Source organism: Myotis yumanensis, unplaced genomic scaffold, assembly GCF_028538775.1.
Source record: "Myotis yumanensis isolate MYYU_CA2020_CCGP unplaced genomic scaffold, mMyoYum1.0.hap1 SCAF_1, whole genome shotgun sequence".
Classification (NCBI taxonomy): Eukaryota; Metazoa; Chordata; class Mammalia; order Chiroptera; family Vespertilionidae; genus Myotis; species Myotis yumanensis.
Window position 1 is genome coordinate 9,620,090 of NW_027223752.1, and position 6,449 is coordinate 9,626,538.

At 49.0% G+C, this 6,449-nt stretch overlaps 1 long non-coding RNA gene and 1 pseudogene across 1 annotated transcript; both read right to left on the reverse strand.

Moving 5' to 3' along the window:
- Nucleotides 1-640: 640 nt before the first annotated feature.
- Nucleotides 641-2,314, reverse strand: LOC139003601 (exosome complex component RRP40 pseudogene; annotated as a pseudogene).
- Nucleotides 2,315-3,531: 1,217 nt separating this feature from the next.
- Nucleotides 3,532-5,283, reverse strand: LOC139001672 (uncharacterized). Its single transcript, XR_011470087.1, has 3 exons — nucleotides 5,195-5,283; nucleotides 4,055-4,241; nucleotides 3,532-3,832 (listed from the first exon to the last, which is right to left on the reverse strand). It is a non-coding gene; the product is annotated as an uncharacterized lncRNA (long non-coding RNA).
- Between the last annotated feature and the right edge of the window lie 1,166 nt (nucleotides 5,284-6,449).

Below are 6,449 nucleotides of genomic sequence, written 5' to 3' on the forward strand. Positions count from 1 at the left end.
ATATTTAAATGTTTGAAGTGGACAAAGTATATTACAGACTAGTATATAAAATATAATTCTATAATTCCATTTTGAAAAACATATATTCGCATGTAGTGGTTGAGAATGTTGGCCAAGTTAAGCCTCAGTTTCTCGCACTAGGAAGTTGTCTTTTGCAGTTACTAAGAATAAATGAGTCAATCTAAACAAAACACTTGGAACAATACTTGATTTTAAACATATGATAATTGTTAGCTGTTACATACTCAACACTACATAATAGGATTACAAGTGATTTTTGTTTGCTGCTTCATACTTTTTATGTATTCTACATTTTCTTTGATGAACACGTTTCACTATTATCAGAAAATAAGTGTTATTTCAATGCTTACTTCCAGCAAAACTAAGGAAATTAACACCAAGTAAATCATAATACTAACTTTTAGTAAACTTTATTATAAAAGAAAAAATAGTACTATTTTATGATTTTTTTCACCCACAAGAACATGAGTGGCAACCAGTGACTTGCTTATAAAAATATTTTAAGACTCACATAAGATAATATCTTATCTTCTCAAGATTAATGGGGAGAGGATCACCTGAAAAATTTTCCCCCAGGGAATCCAGTCTCTTGGCTCAACTATAAAAAAATCCACATAGATCAACTTTCTGCCAACCAGGGGAAGATTTGTTTTCTTTGATCTGCTGTCATATGTTCACAAGCTTCTAAAACGTTTGCCAAAATTAAGGTCTGCTGAATAGTTTTTGCCTTCACCCATATTCTTCCATTCATTCCAAACACTATTTCCAGTCGGTAGAGTTTTCCCACTTCCTGTAGGATTTCACAGTCTGGAGCTAGCAGCTTTCTAATTAAGCCCAAGTCACTTTAAAAAGTAGACCATCCTGTCCAATCACACCCATTCCGTTGGCTCATCCACAGCTGTCAATACAAACCATCTCTGGTTCCGTATCTTTATTAGCAACCACAAACTGTCCATAAATGAGATCTCCAACCTGCACATTTGGTCTGTTTCTTTTAAAATATATTTTATTGATTTTTTACAGAGAGAAAGGGAGAGAGATAGAGAGTCAGAAACATCGATGAGAGAGAAACATCGATCAGCTGCCTCCTGCACATCTCCCACTGGGGATGTGCCCACAACCCAGGTACATGCCCTTGACCGGAATCGAACCTGGGACCCTTCAGTCCGCAGGCCGACGCTCTATCCACTAAGCCAAACCGGTTCCGGCTGGTCTGTTTCTTTTAGTTGCACCTTCAAATGCCAAGTAAGACAACATCGACTTTAAATGTATCTCCCAATTTAGCCGTCACTATGCCAATCACATGGTCTCCTTTCACTGGGACATACCGCTTCTGCTGCGAGTCCACCCAGTGAACGCCGCCGCCGCCGGGCTCCTTGTGCCGGAGGCGGTCGCCACAACGCCTCAAGCCGGGGCCGCACAGGACGCGCACCCGGAGCGCACGCCGGCATTTAGGCGCAGCGGTCGCTCCTCTGCGCCTCCCAGGCCTTCGGCATCCTCCTGCTCGGGCAGCCGCAGCTCCTCACCCGGCAGCACCACCGGATCCAGCACAGCGCGTGCCGCCCGCGGGAGCTCGGCTGCAACCGCCGCTGCTGGAGCCAACCCGGGCGGCACCGAACACCGTTTCCGGTTCCCACTTCCGGCACGGTGTCCAATCGGCAGCCCGCCCAAGGCTTTCCGTTTTCGGCAGTAACGGTCGGACAGGATTGGAGCCTAGGTCGACGAAGCGTGTGGGCAGGTGGGTCCCCGCAGTCGGCGCGCCGCAATCCGGTTTTTAAAATAAAACACGTAAATTGACTCATTGGACCAGCCTGGGACCTGGCCCAGAAGGGCCAGCATTTTCCTGGGACTCAGACATCATGGTGCTCATGGCCTTATGATTGCCGGGTCGGGAACATGGGGATGAAAGCAGGTGACGTGGGTTCGGGAACCCTGACACGTGGAGGAGGCCTGCTGAAGCACCAAGGATCAGGCTGAACGTCGTCTCAGGAGAACAAGCCCCGAGCCATGTGAAACTCAGGGTCGGAAACCCGTGGGCCCTGACAGCTCAGACCCTGGTTTCCTTGCTGGAAAATGAGTTCCCTGGATCGAGGCAGCTGCTCAGACTCCGTCAGTCATGAAGCTACCCAGGTCCCACCAACACGAGGAACTTTCCGTGAGTTCACCGTGAAGTAAGCATCCCGTGAAAAGTGATGGCTCTCACACCACTGGACCCCTAACCACCGATCCTGCTCTGCTCCCAGTGCCCTTGGCGCTGTTCTTCTAGTCTGTGTTGTTCTCTTCCCACAATCATGCTGGTTGGCCTTATGCTAGAGCGCTTTCCTGTCTGGCTCTGACCAACCCTCCACTCCAGGCGCACAAACGCACGGAGGGCAGGCACCACCCTCCCAGGACTGGGGAAGACTCCGCTCAGAGCAGGCTCAGCAAGCCTGCCATCTCCCTGGCCTCCTGCAGACCTGTCTAATGCAAAACCATCATCAGATCACCCCCTGGATACCAGGACCCGAATCTTCTAGTTGGCACCTGCCCAACCTCTGCTGGTAATTTTTACCCGCTGCGTTACAGAGAGCCAACTTCAGGCCACAGTCATTTCTACCCCAAAACTACAGTGTGGCTTTCCACATAAACCATCCGGGGTAGCTGGCCAACCACTTGTAGAAAAGCAGATGAATCTAAGAGAACAGTAAAGCAGGCCTGCTACCCAGGGAGCTGGGACAGTGCCCCCGGGGTCACTGTGACCATGTCCCTCTGTCCCACATGGCCAGCCATTCCTGACCACAAGGAAGGACAGTCCCGCAGCACAGCACCAAGGGGGGAAGACCACCTTGGACCCACAAGATGCATCTCAGGTTACTTGACTTCCAACCACAAGGCTCCCAACACCAAGGCTCTTCCTCCCGCCCTCCTTTCTGGCAGCTCCTGGGCCTGTAGACCAGCTTCCCATAAACACTCACTTCCCAGTGAACCTGACTCCTCAGCCGGGCATGGACGCCTTCCACAGCTGAGCACCGCCTGCTGCAGCCTTCCCTCCTGCCACTGCCTGCACCTTCCCTGCATCCAGACCACCCGTGCTCCACCGTCACTTCCCCCCACCGGCCAGCCCTGTCCCCATCCAGGTCAGCAGCAGCACCCCAACTCCCACCACCACGCTTCCTTCTAGGCCTCTATGAAGCTCCTCAACGCCTGTCTGCTGTGCACACAGCTCTGCTCACATCCCATCACGCCTACTAGCTCCTGGCCACCAGGTCACTGGTTCTGTGCACCTCACAGGGCCTACGCCAAAGCCAGGAATGTGTCATGTCGGCAGAGGGAGGACAACCATGGTGCACCAACGACCCTCTCTCCAGCCTGTTAAGGGAAAACACACAGAAAGGGCTCGGCCCTCAATCTGAATTCCTTCCCTAGGCACCACTCTACCGCCATCATATTTTTAAAACTGAACTGAATTCCAAGAGCAGATTAAGAACCATCTGGCAGTGGGCAGTATCTTTGAAAAGCCAACCACCCCTACTTGCAGAAATCTAGAACCATTCCAGGAAAACGAGAGGAGGATGCGCTGGGAAGATGGTCTGACCCCTTGCCCTTGGGACACCAGTGCGCCAGGGGGCTCTCTGCCCAGAATGTCGAGGCCCAGGCGCGGGGCTGGAAGTCAGGGCCCCTTTGTGGACAGGGCAGCCCACACCCCTTACATGCACTGAGTATTGTCCTCAATCTCATTTAGAAGCCGACTGTTCCTCTTGGCCAATGTCAGAATCCTGCTCCTGAGTTTATATTTTTCCTCTTCCAAGTTCTTCTTCACACAGACGAACGCCTAGAACACAGGTCAACAATGGCTCACATACCATGCACCCCTGTGATTCCACTGCTGGGAATCTGTTCCCAAAAGAAGAAAAAAAGGCCACGTGCTCAAAGTGACACTCACACACAGTCTTTGAGCACAGACGCCAACGAGGACCCAGTCCCACCTGGCTGAGCCAAGGCTGTCGCCCAGGGCACAGGCCCGGTGTCCTGAGCCCTTCAGCCCAGGCCTCACCTCGCACTGGCTGTCCAGCTTCCTCAGCAAGATTTCAAAGTTATGCAGGTTGTCCCTCGCCTCTTCGTACCGGGCCTGCCAGAGCCTCACTTCCTGCTGCAGCTTCTCTAGGGACGTTTGCATGTCTTTGCTCTGGGTGTTCAGCTCCTTCTGCTCCCCCTTCACCAGCCGGTTCCAGAAGTTGGCTCTGGGGGTGGAGAGTCACATGGCCAAGGGCTGAGGGGCATTCCCAGCCTCCGACACAGGTGTGCACCTTAATCAAAACCACAGCCTCTCTGGGCCTCCGTTTTTCCCGTGTGTAAATGAGGGTTGAACAAAATCAGCGGTTTTCAAACTGTGTCTGTTGGGGTTCTATGAGGCTAGCCCAGCTGCCCACTCTGGGCTGGGGGAGACAGGACAGGCAGGTCAGACACCTCTTCAGCAGAGCACCCTGTGAGAATCCTTCCCATGCAAGGCTTTGGCAGACCTGCCGACCTGGAACAAAGGGCTCTTCGACTGAAATACTTTTGAAATACATGGAATCAGAACATTTTGTTCTAAATCTGTATGTCTATGCCCAGCTCTTCCCCCCAATTCCAAGCTCCTTTCTAATTTCACTCCTGAGACAAATAAAATATGAGATTTGAGAGTATTAGGTAAATCCACTGAAATCATCATCGTCATCGTCATAACAGCCCGACTGGGTATCAGGGGGAAGATTTAGACCAGAAAGCTCACATGACCAGAGGCTCATGGACTCAATTTGAACACAGATGTGCTCTGTTTGGCCCACATCATCTGTCTCTGCTGACTTCTGGTTTTTTAATTTATTATTTTTTAAATTAAATCTTTATTGTTCAGATTATTATATTGGTTCCTCTTTTTTCCCACCATAACTCCCCTCCACCCAGTTCCCACCCCACCCTCCGCCCTCACTCCCCACCCACTGTCCTCATCCATAGGTGCACGATTATTGTCCAATCTCTTCCTGCACCCCCCACACCCTTCCCCCCCCCCAAGAATAGTCAGTCCATTCCCTTTCTATGTCTCTGATTCTATTATAATCACCAGTTCATACTGTTCATCAGATTATTTATTCACTTGATTTTTAGATTCACTGTTGATAGATGTGTATTTGTTATTCATAATTTGTATGTTTACCTTTTTCTTCTTCTTCCTCTTCTTAAAGGATACCTTTCAGCATTTCATATAATACTGGTTTGGTGGTGATGAACTCCTTTAGCTTTTTCTTATCTGTGAAGCTCTTTATCTGGCCTTCACTTCTGAATGATAGCTTTGCTGGATAAAGTAATCTTGGTTGTAGGTTCTTGGCATTCATCACTTTGAATATTTCTTGCCACTCCCTTCTGGCCTGCAAAGTTTCTGTTGAGAAATCAGCTGACAGTCGTATGGGTACTCCCTTGTAGGTAACTGACTGTCTTTCTCTTGCTGTTTTTAGGATACTCTGTCTTTTGCTCTTAGCATTTTAATTATGATGTGTCTTGGTGTGGTCCTCTTTGGATTCCTTTTGTTTGGGGTTCAGTGCACTTCCTGGACTTATAAGTCTATTTCTTTCCCCAGGTAGGGGAAGTTTTCTGTCATTATTTCTTCAAATAGGTTTTCAATATCTTGCTCTCTCTCATCTTCTGGCACCCCTATAATTCAGATGTTGGTACACTTGAAGCTGTCCCAGAGGGTCCTTACACTATCTTTGTATTTTTGGATTCATTTTTCTTTTTGTTTTTCTGGTTGGGTGTTTTTTGCTTCTTCGTATTTCAAATCTTTGACTTGATTCTTGCGATCTTCTAGTCTGCTGTTGGAACTCTGTATAATATTCTTTATTTCAGTCAGTGTATGCTTAATTTCTAGTTGGTCCTTTTTCATAACCTCGAGGGTCTCACTAGATTTCTTGAGGGTCTCACTAAGTTTATCGGCTGTTTCTAGAGAATTCTTGATAAACCTTAAAAGTGTGGTTTTGAACTCTATATCCAGTAGTTTGCTTTCCTCCATTTCTGTCATTTGTGACCTGTTGCTTTGTCTCTGCATTTTGGCTGCTTCCCTGTGTTGATAGAGTGGCTTTCTGTGCTAGGTGTCCTATAGGGCCCAGTGGCTCAGCCTCCCCAATTACCTGAGGTGGACACTCTTGGTGTACCCCTTTGTGGGCTTTGTGCGCAGTCTTGTTGCAGTTAAGCCTTGATTGTTGTAGGTAACACTGGGAGGGATTGACCTCCAAGCCAACTGGCTGTGAGAATCAGCTGTGTCTGCAGTGGTAGAACTTCTATGCTGGAGACACCCCTCTGGGGCAAGACTCGCTTTAGTGGGGCTTTGGTGCTCACTGAGTCTGCCCCCTGAGTGTGTCCTTTATGGATCCGAGGAGCTGCAATCTGGATGGTCCCACTCTGACCACCGGGCACAC